Source organism: Pristis pectinata, chromosome 3 (assembly GCF_009764475.1).
Source record: "Pristis pectinata isolate sPriPec2 chromosome 3, sPriPec2.1.pri, whole genome shotgun sequence".
Classification (NCBI taxonomy): domain Eukaryota; kingdom Metazoa; phylum Chordata; class Chondrichthyes; order Rhinopristiformes; family Pristidae; genus Pristis; species Pristis pectinata.
In genome coordinates, this window is record NC_067407.1 from 100,209,188 (window position 1) to 100,223,582 (window position 14,395).

The window sequence follows — 14,395 nt, forward strand, 5'->3', positions numbered from 1 at the left end:
AAGGCATAACCTCTCTACTTTTGCATTTAATTTCCCTTGAAGTAAACAGTAACGTTCTGTTATTTTTCCTATTACTTGCTGTACCTGCATACTAGCCTTCTGCAATCAGAGGCTAAGACACCCAGATTCCTCTGCATCTCAGAACTCTGCAATCTCTCACCTATTACATAATACACATTCTTATTTTTCCTACAAAAATGGACAATTTCACATTTCCCCATATTATATTTAATTTGACAGATCTTTGCCCACTCACTAAGCCTGTCTATACCCCTTTAGAGCCTTCTTATGTCCTTTTCACAACTTACTTTCCTACCTATCTGTGTCAGCAACTGACCAACCATACGTTCTGTGCCTAGTGCCTTCACCCAAATCATAGAGGTCAGACAGTCATACATCATGGAAACATACCCTTTGGCCCACTGAAACCGTGCTGACCATCAAACATCCACTTACACTAATCCCACTGTACTCTTCCCACATTCTCCTCAACTCTATGGTCTCAAGTTAGTACAACAACCAGTGGCTGTGCAAAGGCAGGCCATTCTCCTATTTCAATAAGATTACATAATTGATTGTATAACCTTGAAACAGAATGAAACAGAAGATGCATTAGTGACACAAGAGATTGCAGATGCAGGAATCTGGAGCAACAAGCAGAGCGCTGGAGGAATTCAGCAAGTCAAGGAGCACCTGTGGGTGGAAACGGACAGTCAATGCTTTGGGTTAAGGCCCCTCATCTGGTCTGGAAGATGCATCAGTCATCGGATGAGAATTCAGGCATGGTTTTTCCTTTAGAAATAGTAGATGATTTTCCAGTCTCAACAATGGACATAAGAAGACTCCCAAAAAATCATGCATGTGAGAATTGAGTGTATTCCAGAAGTGGAAGGATCAACACAAGAATGTACTGAATTGAGTCAAGAACTAGCACTGTCTTCAAATCAAAAGTGGATACCATGCGAATAGTACATTTCTTTAAGGAGATCAGAAAACCTTCAGGTTAAATTTGTAAAATCAAAATGTAAAATTGGTGACAATTGGCAATCACAGATTCCTACAGTGGGGTTTCAAATTGGAAGCAGATTAGCATAATTATTAAACTAGTTTTTGAATTGTCTGTGCCAAATTTCAAAAGAAACAAATTAAATCAAAGGTTTTGTGCAACTTGTCTTCATATCTTGCCTAGACTTATACAAATGACACATTGTTTCCGCAATGTGAAATGAACATGCAGAAATATGCTGCAAACACATTCAAAACGTGGAGTAAATGCAACAATGAAACATCATTTGTTGTAAACTTTTTTTTCATTTTTGTTAGGACAGTTTTTCTTCATTACTTTACCACCAATGTTGCCTGTACTGGAGTCATAGCAGCCATTGAAAAAATGCTGGGCCTTTAATTGAATACCAGAAATGGAAAATTGACCTAATCGGAGGCAGGTGACATGAATAAATCATTGCTCAGCACCACAGGTACAGGCACTGATAGCTATAATTATTATATTCAAACACAGCTAATGATGTTTACTGTCAAAATGCAGTATGTAGAATTTTATATACTCCCAATAATGAAGGATTTTTTTTAGGTTTAAATGGGCTATAACAGCATGTTTATCTCAAATACAAAATAATGGCAGAATTGCAATATTCCAAATGAAATTGTATAAAAAGGAAGAAATATCTGTATTCTAGTTCAGCACTGTCATTTTCTACAGAGATAACACTTGCTTATCACGAACAAATAAAAGAAATTCCCGCAATCCTGATAATAACAATGAAATATTATAAATTAATCCAGAGAAAAGGCACATTCAAAGTACATAAACTATTAAGGAAAGGATCACAAAACAGAGTACAATAGAAAAATAATTAAATGGGCCAATAAGGAAGAAAAAGTTGAAATAGAAAATGGGATGGTGTTCTATGGACATGAAAAGGGAAATCATGAAGATAAAGGCATTAAGGGAAAACAATGTAAACTGCCAGAAGAAAATACTAAAATGGTTGGGATATTGAACAGATATGGACACAAGAGACTGCAGATGCTGGAATCTGGACCAACGCTGAAGATGCTGGAGGAACTCAGTGGGTCAGGCAGCACCTATGGAGGGAAATAGACTGTCGATGTTTTGGGTTGAGACCCTTCATCAGGACTGGAAAGAAAGGGGGAGATGGCCAGTATAAAAAGGCAGGGGGAAGGGGTGGAGCAAGAACTGACAGGTGATAGGTGGATTTGGGTGAAGGGGATGATAGGAAGATGAGGGCGGGAATGATGTCAGAAGCTGGGAGGTGCTAGGTGGAGTGACAAAGGGCTGAATATGATGGCATATGATAGGAGAGGGCAGTGGAGCATTGAATAAAGGGACGGAGATGGGGAGGGGAACCAGTGGGAGGAGTTGCAGGTGATGGGCAGATGGAGAGGATGGGGGAGGAGAAATACATGGGGTGATGGGGGCCAGATGGATCAAGAGGAGAGAAAATAAAGAAGAAAAAAGAAAGGAAAAATAGGGGAAAAGGCACAGGGAGAAGAGGTTATCAGAAGTTTAAGAGTTTGATTGTCATGTTGCCAGGTCAGAGAGTGCCCAGCACGCTATGAGGTGTTATTCTTCGAATTTTCCTTTGGCCATGACCTGGCAGTGGAGAAGGCCAATGACAGACATGTCGGTCGGTGTGGGACTGGGAAGTGGAACTGAAACGGCCGGCCATCGGGAGATCCCAGCTGCTAAGGCAGACGGAGCGAAGGTGCTTGACAAAGCAGTCCCCCAATCTGCATCTCGTCTCACCAATGCAGAGGAGGCCGCACCGGGAGCACTACCTGCAATAAACAACACCGATGGATTCACGTGTGAAGGACTGCCTCACCTTGAAGGACTGTTTAGGGCCCTGGAACAATTATTACAGCACCAGCGATATAGGGTTCGACTCCCGTCGCTGTCTGTAAGGAGTTTGTACGTTCTCCCGTGTCTGCGTGGGTTTCCTCCGGGTGCTCCGGTTTCCTCCCACATTGCAAAGACGTACGGGTAGGTTAATTTGGGTTTAAAATGGGCGGCATAGACTCGTTGGGCCGGAAGGGCCTGTTACCATGCTGTAAATAAAATTTTTAAAAAATTAATTAAGATCAATTGTATAATCAATGGTAATTATAACTTCTGGATTTAAAAACAGAGATGAACCTATCTATGAACCGGAAGAACTTGATATCATAATTGTTGCTAAAAGATTATATGACAAGATGCCAATAGATGAGAAAATGTAATTTAAAATAATAAAAAAAGGAGGAAGGTCATTTTTTAACTAATTTTATTGAATTATGTGAAGTAACAGAGAGTAACTATGGTGGTGCAACAGATGTAATACACAAAAATGTACAGAAAACCTTCAATGAGTCCTGGGCAAAATCAGAGCATATAATGAAAGTTTCAAGTTCCTACCAGCCCCACCACTACATCCAGGCTATGGTGCACTGTCCTCTACATTTCCTACGTATGAAAATTGCAGAATATAGGTATGGTCTAAAGGGGTCAAATTAATACTGCTGGAAAATGGGCACAAGGCATGTTGTGTGCAATAAACCTGGACCCTTTCAACAGGTTCATGCTATCTGCTCACGGTAATGATTCCAGCATTCAGCCAGCACAAATCAGCACTCTCAGCACAGGGAGTCCAATTTTGTGAGTGGCTGAGTCATTCAAGTTACCTTGCACCACTTACAACCAGCTTGCACATCATTAAGCAAAGTACACTGTGGCTACAGCTGTTTATGGAGGCCAGTGTGGAAATGTTTATATTTGTCCACAGACTCACAGCATGACATGGGAGAGTGCAGGCTCCACAACTTCCCAGAGCTGCTTTGCAGGCCTGGGTGGAGATGAGGAACACTATCTTCTTTGCCCTAAACATACACTGTTGGAACAATGGGAAGACGATGGCAGTATCAAGCCCCAAGAACCTGGATGTAGTAATACAGCATCACCACAACAGCACATGTCACCAGGGTTAGGCACTTTCCAAATTCTTTCATCACCAAAAATAACCCTAATTTCAACCACCACTCACAGCCATTGCTCACTTCCCAGAATTTGGAACCAACTATCAAAAGCTCCACTGCACCCTCACATGGTTACCACTATTCAAGGCCTCACACTCAGAACGCCAAGTTCTGAGCATCCAGGTCCTTGGGGCTTGATACTGCCATCGTCTTCCCATTGTTCCAACAGTGTATGTTTAGGGCAAAGAAGATAGTGTTCCTCATCTCCACCCAGGCCTGCAAAGCAGCTCTGGGAAGTTGTGGAGCCTGCACTCTCCCATGTCATGCTGTGAGTCTGTGGACAAATATAAACATTTCCACACTGGCCTCCATAAACAGCTGTAGCCACAGTGTACTTTGCTTAATGATGTGCAAGCTGGTTGTAAGTGGTGCAAGGTAACTTGAATGACTCAGCCACTCGCAAGTGTGCCAGCTATTCAGCCATGACTAATGCACTAGCCAAGTAAGTTACTTCTTCTCCTGACAGGACAAGGTGGCTCTCAACCAGCAGCACATGGAGTCAACAGCTTAATCTTATACTTGTGGAGGGAATGCTGCCATCATTGGAGCTGCTCTTATGCAGTGCATGTCTGGCAGTGGAACAGAGGCCATTAGTCTGTCCTTACCTAGTCCACCAAGTCTGTTCATACCTGGTCCCCCTTCTCACATCTCACCACTGCCATCCCACAATCTCTTCTGATTTACAAGCAACAGATGGACTAAGCGTGAATTTATGACTTCCCAACACCCCTCCCTCACCACATTCATGCGTACAAGACTTGCAGCTTGACCAGGCCAGCAGTATAAGATACAGCCACGTGCCCAATGCAACCCGACTTCTTATCATACTTTCAACGCCCAACTGGTCCCAATCCAAATCTGTGACAGATTTGGATCGAGACCAGTTTGGCATTGAAACTATGATAAGTCCTCAAACTAGGGTAGGATCAGGGTGGACCAACTGGTTATAAACACAGACCCCAAGACTCAGTGCTGTGGAACATGAGTGGGCCGACTGTGAGCAAACTGCTGCAGGAGTGCAGCTTGCATAAGAAGCAGTTCCCCTTTCTTGATGTATGGTTTCGTTCGACATCTCGTGTGAGTTAATGAATATTTAAGTATCAGCTTCTCACGACCCCGTCCTTTGGTTTTTATTTCATTTAAAGGTGCCAGTTTTGCCCTCCAGGCACTGAGGGTGGAAGCCAGCTATTGCCGATTTATTGTCCAAAAGTTCACTGAATGTGTCTGAACTGTTCCAAGTTAACTGGGCAAAGCAATGTGGAAATTACTGACTGAAAATAGATACTGACCTCCTTAAATAAAAAACAAACTACATCTGTTATGAATGGACATAATTTGCTAGGATTTAAATGTGTCTCTTAAAACTAGGTTTTCATTAATATTTCTGGATTAATACATTTTTGATAGAATGACTGAAGGTAATTTCATAAAGGATTTGAGAACGGTATTTTAGTTGCATGCAACCAAGAGTTGACAATAGGAAACAATAGTCAGATCGCAACGACTCAACAGCAGGCCTGATTTAGACCGAATCAGCAGGAGCCAGCTGTGGGTTCCACACCCCTTCCCTTTTGGAATTGAAGATAAGATTAGATTATTCTTATTTATTATTATGCTGGCTGGAATAGATTGATCAAGTAGAGAAAAGACAAAGCTGAAGTAAGAAAAGAAGATTTCATAGGGCAGGTACAATCTGAAACCTTGGGCTGTAATTTGAAGTAAGGACGCCCACAGGGTACACGGCTAGCAGGGTGCTCCTTGGGGCTAAGTCCACCTGCCTTTCTGCCACATTCCTGCACAAATGTGGATACAATTGTGGGGCCTGTTTCCCAATGGCTGGAAATGATTGCTAATTCAATGTAACCTAGGGTAAATTGCTCTTATGCATGAGAAAGGACACTAACCAATCCAATTCCTGGCATCGTGTTGGATCAGGGAGAAATCTGGAAGTCTGAAATGAATCAGAAAATGCTGGAAACATCAGTGATTAAGCAACATCCATAATGGGAGAAAGGTGGATGTTCCTCAAGTTCTTTGCCAGATGTTCCATGTTTTCTTTTCTTAGTTATTCAGTTGTAACCATTTACAGCTTCTGACCAACGCACGTTTCCAGCATTGTCAATTTTATTTCAGATTTCCAGCATCCGCACTTCCTGTTTGAGCCTGATTAGGTATGATACCCAGTAATTGGATCAGTTGTTGCCCTTTTTGCAGCATAAAAGCAATTTAACTTGGTTTAGATCACAGGTGATCATTTCCAGGTAAAATCACCAATCAGGAAATTAGTCCAGTCATTTCCATCCGATGTCCATGTTTGAGTGCCTGATTTTAGAGATGCATATCTAATGACACACAACATCCATTTACATCCTCGCTGAAGAAATGCAAGCTTCGGGGTGCAACTGTTTGGTAAACAGTCACACAAAAAACTAGGGAACAATTCATGTTGAAATCCCCAGTGAGATGTAAGTTAAAGGTTTCCATTTTCAACATAAGAACATAGAAAATAGAAGCAGGAGAAGGCCATTTGGCCCCTCATGCCTGCTCTGCCATTCATTGTTGTAGCTGATCTTTTACCTCAGTGCCATTTTCCTACAATTATCATACACTTTTAGTTCCCTCTATATTTAAAAAAAATCTAACCGTGTCTTGAATGGACTTTAATCAGATCCTTTGATGTAGATGTATTGATCAATTAGCTAATCTTATATTCCACTGAGCAAGATATTTTCCCAATCATTTTGCTTGCTCCCTCACTGCCTGCAGCTTCTGGAGTTTACAGCCCTTGTGCTCCACTGCACACCCTCCAGTGGAGCCAGTCACGGCTCAGGAATCCTTCAGGTCAATGAATCACGAATGGGTTAACCACAAGCACTGGTGATGGTCATGTCCTCTCTCTCACCCGAGTTTTCACACAGCTCCATGGCATTCTGGTCCGTGGCTGTTATGGGAATGTGTCCTCTAGTAAGGTCTGGTGACATTCATAGAATCATACAGCATGAAAATGGGCCCTGTTAGCCCATCTCATCCATGCCAACCATGATGCCTATCTATGTTAATCCCATTTGCCTGCATTAGGCCTGTACCCCTCTACTCCCTTCCTATCCAAGTACCTGTCCAAATACCTTGCAAACATTGTAATTATATCTGCCTCCACTACATCCTCATTCCAAATATTCACCACCCTCTGTGTGAAAAATCTGTACTTCAGATCTCCTTTAACTTTCTCCCTTCTCATCTTCAACCTGCGTCCTCTAGTTCTAGACTCTCATGCCCTGGGGAAAAGACTCTGACTATCCATCGTATCATAGCCCCTCACGATGTTTCGGGTCAAAACTCTGCATTCCTCCCCTTCCCCCCACCCCCCCACAGATGTTGCTCTACCCACTGAGTTCCTCCAGCAGGTTGTTTGTTGCTCCAGATTCCAGCATCTGCAGCCTTGTGTGTCCCCATCCTGGTGAATCACTTCTGCACTCTCTCTATTGCTAACACATCCTTCCTGCAGTGTGGTGACCAGAACTGTACACGATATTTTAAGTGTTATCTAAACAATGTTTTGTACAGCTGCAACATGACATCCCACATTTACACAGGTTGGCAAAGACAGGAGATGCCTGGGTCCTAAATCAGCAAATTTTTCAGGGTAATAAACCACCCCAACACTACTTCCAATGTCTTTTTGTCCCATTTCACAGGTTTTTTTTAACGGAAACAATTAGACACCAACACTAAGCTCAGTGATAGCTGAATACAACAAAAATAGGTGGAACCCAATTTCCAGCCACAATGATTATAACACGTCCTTCATTATCTGCTCGATAATATATAAGTGGCAGTGGGGCATTGTAACCTAAAGTAAGTAAAAAATAAAATTGGGTGGCTTTAAACAGATGGCCAATCCAATTGCTGACTTTCCTGCCTAACAGATGAGAACAAAATTAACCCAAGGTCATATGTACTTTTAAATTTCTTGCTCTCTTAATCATCCCTTAGACTTTGATTATGCCAGGCATCTGAGAATAATTCAAATTCTGTATGTAGTTTTTAAACTGTAAAATTTCCCAGTCCTACATTTACTTTTGTCTTCTGTGTACAATGTTTTGGGGCACTTTCACAGTACATTACACCTTCTTACTCCCTGCTTTGTAAATACAAATTTTTAATTGTCTATCTTATCAGTTAGAACCAGTAAACTATTAAACCCCATGCAGCGTAATAGGCTGTTCCTGTGTAAATCCAAACTATGCAGGTCACAGTCAGTTCTCCAGAACCAACTTGGTGTACCTCCTCTGCACCGCCTCCAAAGCCAGTATATCTTTCCTCAAGTAGGGAGACCAAAGTACCCTGTATAGCTGCAGCATACCAAACTTTTGAGATTCATGCACAAGCACTCCCAAGTCCCTCTGCACAACAGCATGTTGCAATCTTTCACAATTTAAATAATGAACAGATCTTCCATTTTTTCTTCCAAAGTGGATGACCTTGCATTTACCAACATTGTACTCCATCTGCCAGAGCCTTGCCCACTCACTTAACCTATCTATATCTCTCTGTAGACTCTCTGCATCCTCTGCTACATCTACTTCTTGGTTTATTGCCTGTGCCACTGTAATGTTATTATTTGGTGGCCTACAGACAACTCCCACCAGTTATTTTTTCCCTTTACTATTCCTAAGGGCAGGCACGGTAGTGTAGCGGTTAGTGTAATGCTATTACAGTGCCAGAGACCGGGGTTCAATTCCGGCCACCATCTATAAGGAGTTTGTATGTTCTCCCCATGACTGTGTGGGTTTCCTCTGTGTGATCTGGTTTCCTCCCACATTCCAAAGACGTACGGGTTAGGAAGTTGTGGGCATGCTATGTTGGCGCCGGAAGCATGGTGATACTTCTGGGCTGCCCCAGAACACTCTACGCAAAAGATGCATTTCACTGTGTGTCTCGACATACATGTGACTAATAAAGATATCTTGTCTTGCCTTGTCTTGAAGGACGTATGTGTGGCTTTGGACCTGGATCGATGGAACAGAGGTTGATCTTTCTCTCTGTAACATGCACGCATGCGCACACACACACACATACATACCACACACACACACACACACACACACACACACACACACACACACACACACACACACACACACACACACACACACACACACACACACACACACACACACACACACAGTACAAGACCTTCCCTGTCCAAAAGGAAAATTATCTGTTCTGTAGGTATAGGCCAGGAATAACCAGGACAACTGCAACTCCCCGAAAGGAGTGAGACCATCCATCAGTTAAGCCTGAGGGCTGGGGGTGTGCAACAATGGCCATCCATTGTGTCCAAGCAGCCCCAAGGACCTAGCTCACCTGATGCCAGAAGCTGGGGTCACCCAATGCCAGTACCTAGTCCCAGCCAATGTGAGTACATAAGCCCCTTCAGTGCCAGAACCTGGGCCCACCTGTTACTAGAAAGTGAGCATAGAGACCAGTCTGTGCAACAGGTCCCTTGCTGGCAGCAACTGCAATTTCAAGCGGCTGTTTTAAAGAGTTGCTGGAGACCCACTGGGCAGTAAAATATTTTGAGTTGCCATTCCTGCCTTGGCCTGCCTTCCAAAACTTACACTCACATGTGCATGAACCCAAAGGACTCTCAGATCAAGCTGGCTTTGTGAAGGATAGTGGTTGCTGAGGATGGTTATGGAGGAAATGTGTCCAATTTCCTAATTTGGGGTGTGGGACGTGTTTGCCTCTGAGATTAAAATGTCTTTTGGAAATAATCACAAGCTTGTAAACTTGTTTTTTCCTTCATTGGGTATTGTCTTTCGAGTTTGATGGTCAGATTTCAAGCAAGGATAACCAGCAGATCCTCTGTTATATTTTCTTTCTCCTCTTTCATTTATTGAATACAATGTTGGCAACCCTCACGCAAACATACACAGGCACATGTGCACACACACAGAAACACACACACACACACACACGCACACAGACAGACATGCATGCACATACACTGATATTTATGAATACTAGTAAACCTGAATGGCATTACATATCAACGTGTGTGGCTCTGTCCTGTTAGTCAATTATTGAAATAGAGGTTACATACATGGTGGCTCCTTAGATGTTAAATTTTTGAGCAAATTTGAAAAACCGGCTCGCTTGCTATTTGGGTTGTTGACCCACGTCTGAACTCACCCTGAGTACGTAAAATATAGCACATTTTGCATATATTCTGCTCCTGGGTGCAAATGCATATGCTATATAATTTGGAAAAAATGAATAAGAATTGTGAAAACCTGTGAATAGAATAAGGATTGCATGTCAACAATTTGTATAAAAATAAATATGTAAGGACATTGAGATAGATTTGTGCATACATTCAAAATCTGTCAAAAAATCTTGCTGTTGAAACAAATATTGATAGTTGCTGTAAATGCATTTTGCAATCACTTCCCTATAACCATAGGAGCACTGCTGTCATGTTCAGATCCTTCAGCTTTTCTAACCATTTAAAAAGAATACAGTGAACCATTGGAACAGTTCCAGAACTAGATGCATTTGTATAATACATGACATGCCCTTTAGCTGACATCATACCAGTAGATATCAAACAAGGTAAGAATCTCATTTTATATACAATTACAATGTTGAGCTGTTCACAATCTATAGCATCAACAATTTATCATCAACTGCAAGACTTGCAGTCAGATCTTCAAACTGGCCACTGCATGCATATGATTAAGTCTGAGCAGCTGGCTTTTCACTGTTCATGACATTAGCACAGACAACAGAATCAGTGGACTATTGAATGCAATTACAGTAAGCTAGACAGACAATAAAGATTGATAGCACCTTCTCTTTTTATCACACAGAAAACATACTGGGGGTTAAAGCTTTGCCTTGAGCTGCCTTCATTTAATAATGATTGAAAATATGTAATCACATTTTCAGCCACTGTAGCTTGTGTCACTTCATTTGCTGGACATTCTAGCCAAATTAAATTAAAAGCACTGTGCCAAAAGCAGCAGTAATTATGTATTAATGATGAATATTTACATAGTTTCCCATGCAGATCAAACTAAAAGCATAGAAAGATCTATATGACAGTTAGAATTGGCAGTTCTTCTTACACATCAGGGTTGCTCTATAAATAGATTACAACATGTATGCATTAAATTATTTTGAAATGCAATATACTGGGCTGAATCTACTGGCTCAACAGAATGGTGGAAAAAACCCTCAACTATTTATTGGGTTGGTGTATTTAGAAACGTTACATAAAAAAGACCATAGCAGGCCCAACAAATTGCCCTATTTTCCTAACATACTGCAATACAAATTCTCTGAGACAAAAAAAACAGAAAAAGAACTGTATTTATGCAGCACCTTCTTTTCTCATCGAATGTCACTTAGTGCTTCAAAGCCAAAGACTTATTTTTGAACTGTGGTAATCTAGTGAAACATGGCAGAAAATTTTATTCAGCAGTCAGGGCCACAACTTAATGTCTCATTGGAAAAATGGCACTACCACTAACACGTCACTTCTTTAACACTGCACTAAAATGTCACACTGTGGGCAACTCTGTAGAGTTGGGTTGAAATCCACAAACTCAAAGATGAGAATAGCCAACAGAAATATTACTGAATGTAAGTTAATTATATTTTGTTTGCTCAAATACAACACACACTTACTACTTATGCTGATAAAATTGACAGTAAAACCACACTATACAATCAATAGAAAATGGATTTAAATCTAGGTATAAAAGCTTCCCTTTTTAAAAATTTTTACTAACCCTTTGCAGAATTACTTTAATCATTTTATTCCTTTCCTAAACAAATATGTGTGCAACAAGCGATATGAATTTAGCAGCTCCACTTAGACAGCATGAGAACTCAAAATGGATGTTATCCTGATATCAGCTTGGTGCCATAAATAGAGAACATAGGGACTGTGTCCCTCCCTGTCTGACTGCAGAGTGCTTCATTTTGTCACTGTTTCAACATTGGAGAGAAGCACAATATTATCTAACTATACTATTTTTCACTTTCATTCCTATAAATCCATGTAAAAGCCAAACGATATGAAGGCAAGCACCGAAAATGGGTGGGGCAAACTTTTGCAGATGAAATAGATGTGATGAAAAGACTATTTAAAAGCATCCATAACAGCTTCCTGTATCAGTATTTTTTTCCTAATCTAACAACAAAACAAGTATTCCTTGATGTAGTGCTAGAAAATGAAGCTAGACAAAACCAATGTGAGAATAGGAACACATTTGGGAAACGGCAATGCCGAAGTACCTAGGTTCAATCTGAGAACAGGAACCACTCATTTAAAGTCAAGGGTAAAGGGACTGGATGACATAAAGGCAAAGTTCCAATCCAAATGAACTGTTTCAGAAGTCAGCAAATATGACAACAGATCAGAAGCAGGAAATTTAAGGGAGTTAAAAAATAAGTACACTCCTAAAAGACTAAAAAAATTGTAGAGAGATTTTAAAAATTAAACATTGTTTTAAGAGTCAGATCTAAAAGAAATACAAAGGATTCCCAATAATAAAAAAATCAAAATTTTGTTTATGAGGTAATTATTAAAAAATAAAAATAAATATAAAAAGATTTAAAACAAACAATAATGGTATATTGTAAGGAACTTTAAAATATTCAAACATTAAAGAGATAAAGGCCATTTAGGGTTTAAGAGTTTTAATTTGCAGGTAGAAGATTTTGCAAAAAAATTACCTATTAAGTATAGGCCTAGTTGTACAGTTGTAATGGCAACAGTATCTTCAACAACTGCCATGGTTACTATGTAAAGCTGACAAGAACTGCTGGTGCCTGCACCTATGCATTTGAAGGTGGAAATCAAGAAGTTGTCATCTTGATACCTTCCTCATCCATAGATTGCACTATTACAGAGTTCATAGGTACATTCAACATAGAATATTATTTGATGTGAACTTCAACAATTTGCACACTATTCTCATCATAAAAATCATTTGAAGTGTAAAGTCTTGTTGAAAATGATGTTATTGATTTTCAAACAGCATATTATGACATGGTTAATGCTGAACAACCTCTATAATTTGCAAAACTAATTTTATGTACTGCCATTCCATCAGCATAATATCTGTAAATTCCATGGTGCTAGTAACAATTTTTTTTAATTTTGAGGTTTCATTTTCTATTTCAATTGCATGCGTATGTCCGAGTTTTTACTTCCCTTTCCATACAATACCTAAAAATTTGTCAAAAATAGCACTTTTCACTTTCTGCTTTTCAATACAATTGGCTGTTCAGTGGTGATGGTACTGATGCTGAATGGAAAGCCACAAGTTCCCTCCAGAGAGCACCTGACTGGAAATCAGATGGGACAAAGGGAAGTCAACACCACAGAGCCCACTAAATAAATTGTAGATAGATGTCATCAAAGTTGGTGGGGTGTAAAGTTCCTTATTGAAAAATCAGGCCCAATAAAGATTTGTTCATGTGATCTACCCGCTATATATTTCAATAGCCATATTGATTAAGGAAATAAGGCACAGAATCAGGTATTGGTATTGGTTTATTATTGTCACTTGTACTGAGGTACAGTAAAAAAGCTTGTCTTGCAAACCGATTGAATGTTGGGCAGACTCGAAGTGCCAATATACCCTACTCCTGATCCTTTTTTTTGTTCTTACATTCTTAAATTGCCTGCATAAACCTGTCATGGCATAAACCCATGCCAGATCCCCTACTTTACACTTATTAGAACCTAGTGAATGGGCATGCACTGCCTAATGCTCTGCATGGGAAATGAAGCTCACTGTTAAAAATTGCTATGTCTCCTCCTGTCTCTGTTCACTACATAGTAACCTGCCTTTTTCAGTTAAGAGTGGTCACTCATTCTTGTTTTACTGCATGCAATCAGCCACCTCACAAGAGGCCAGTTGATATTAAATATTTGTTTTCTTTAACTGGTGGAGAGTGTGGGAATGCATGTGCATTGGAGGAGAAGGTTGAACATTTTTTAGTGATAATTGCAGAGAAAGGATCTGAAAAAGAATATAGACCATTCAAAATGAATAGGCAGCTGGGTGCTAATGACACACACTCTTGTGCTGTAGATTGAAATCACAGCCGATGCTTCCGTTTAGTTTCCTAATGGTCCACTTATATCTAGTTGTGCCTCAGAAGTGAAAGGTAAACAGTGTAAAACCTTTGCCAAGAACAGAAATATGATGAATTGGGTACATACATTAACCAATTGATCCAGCATCAGTTGCAAGTAAACTCTCCAACTCTTTTATTTGAGGTTAAATTAGAGTCAATTTAGAAATGTAGATAAGTACAGCAG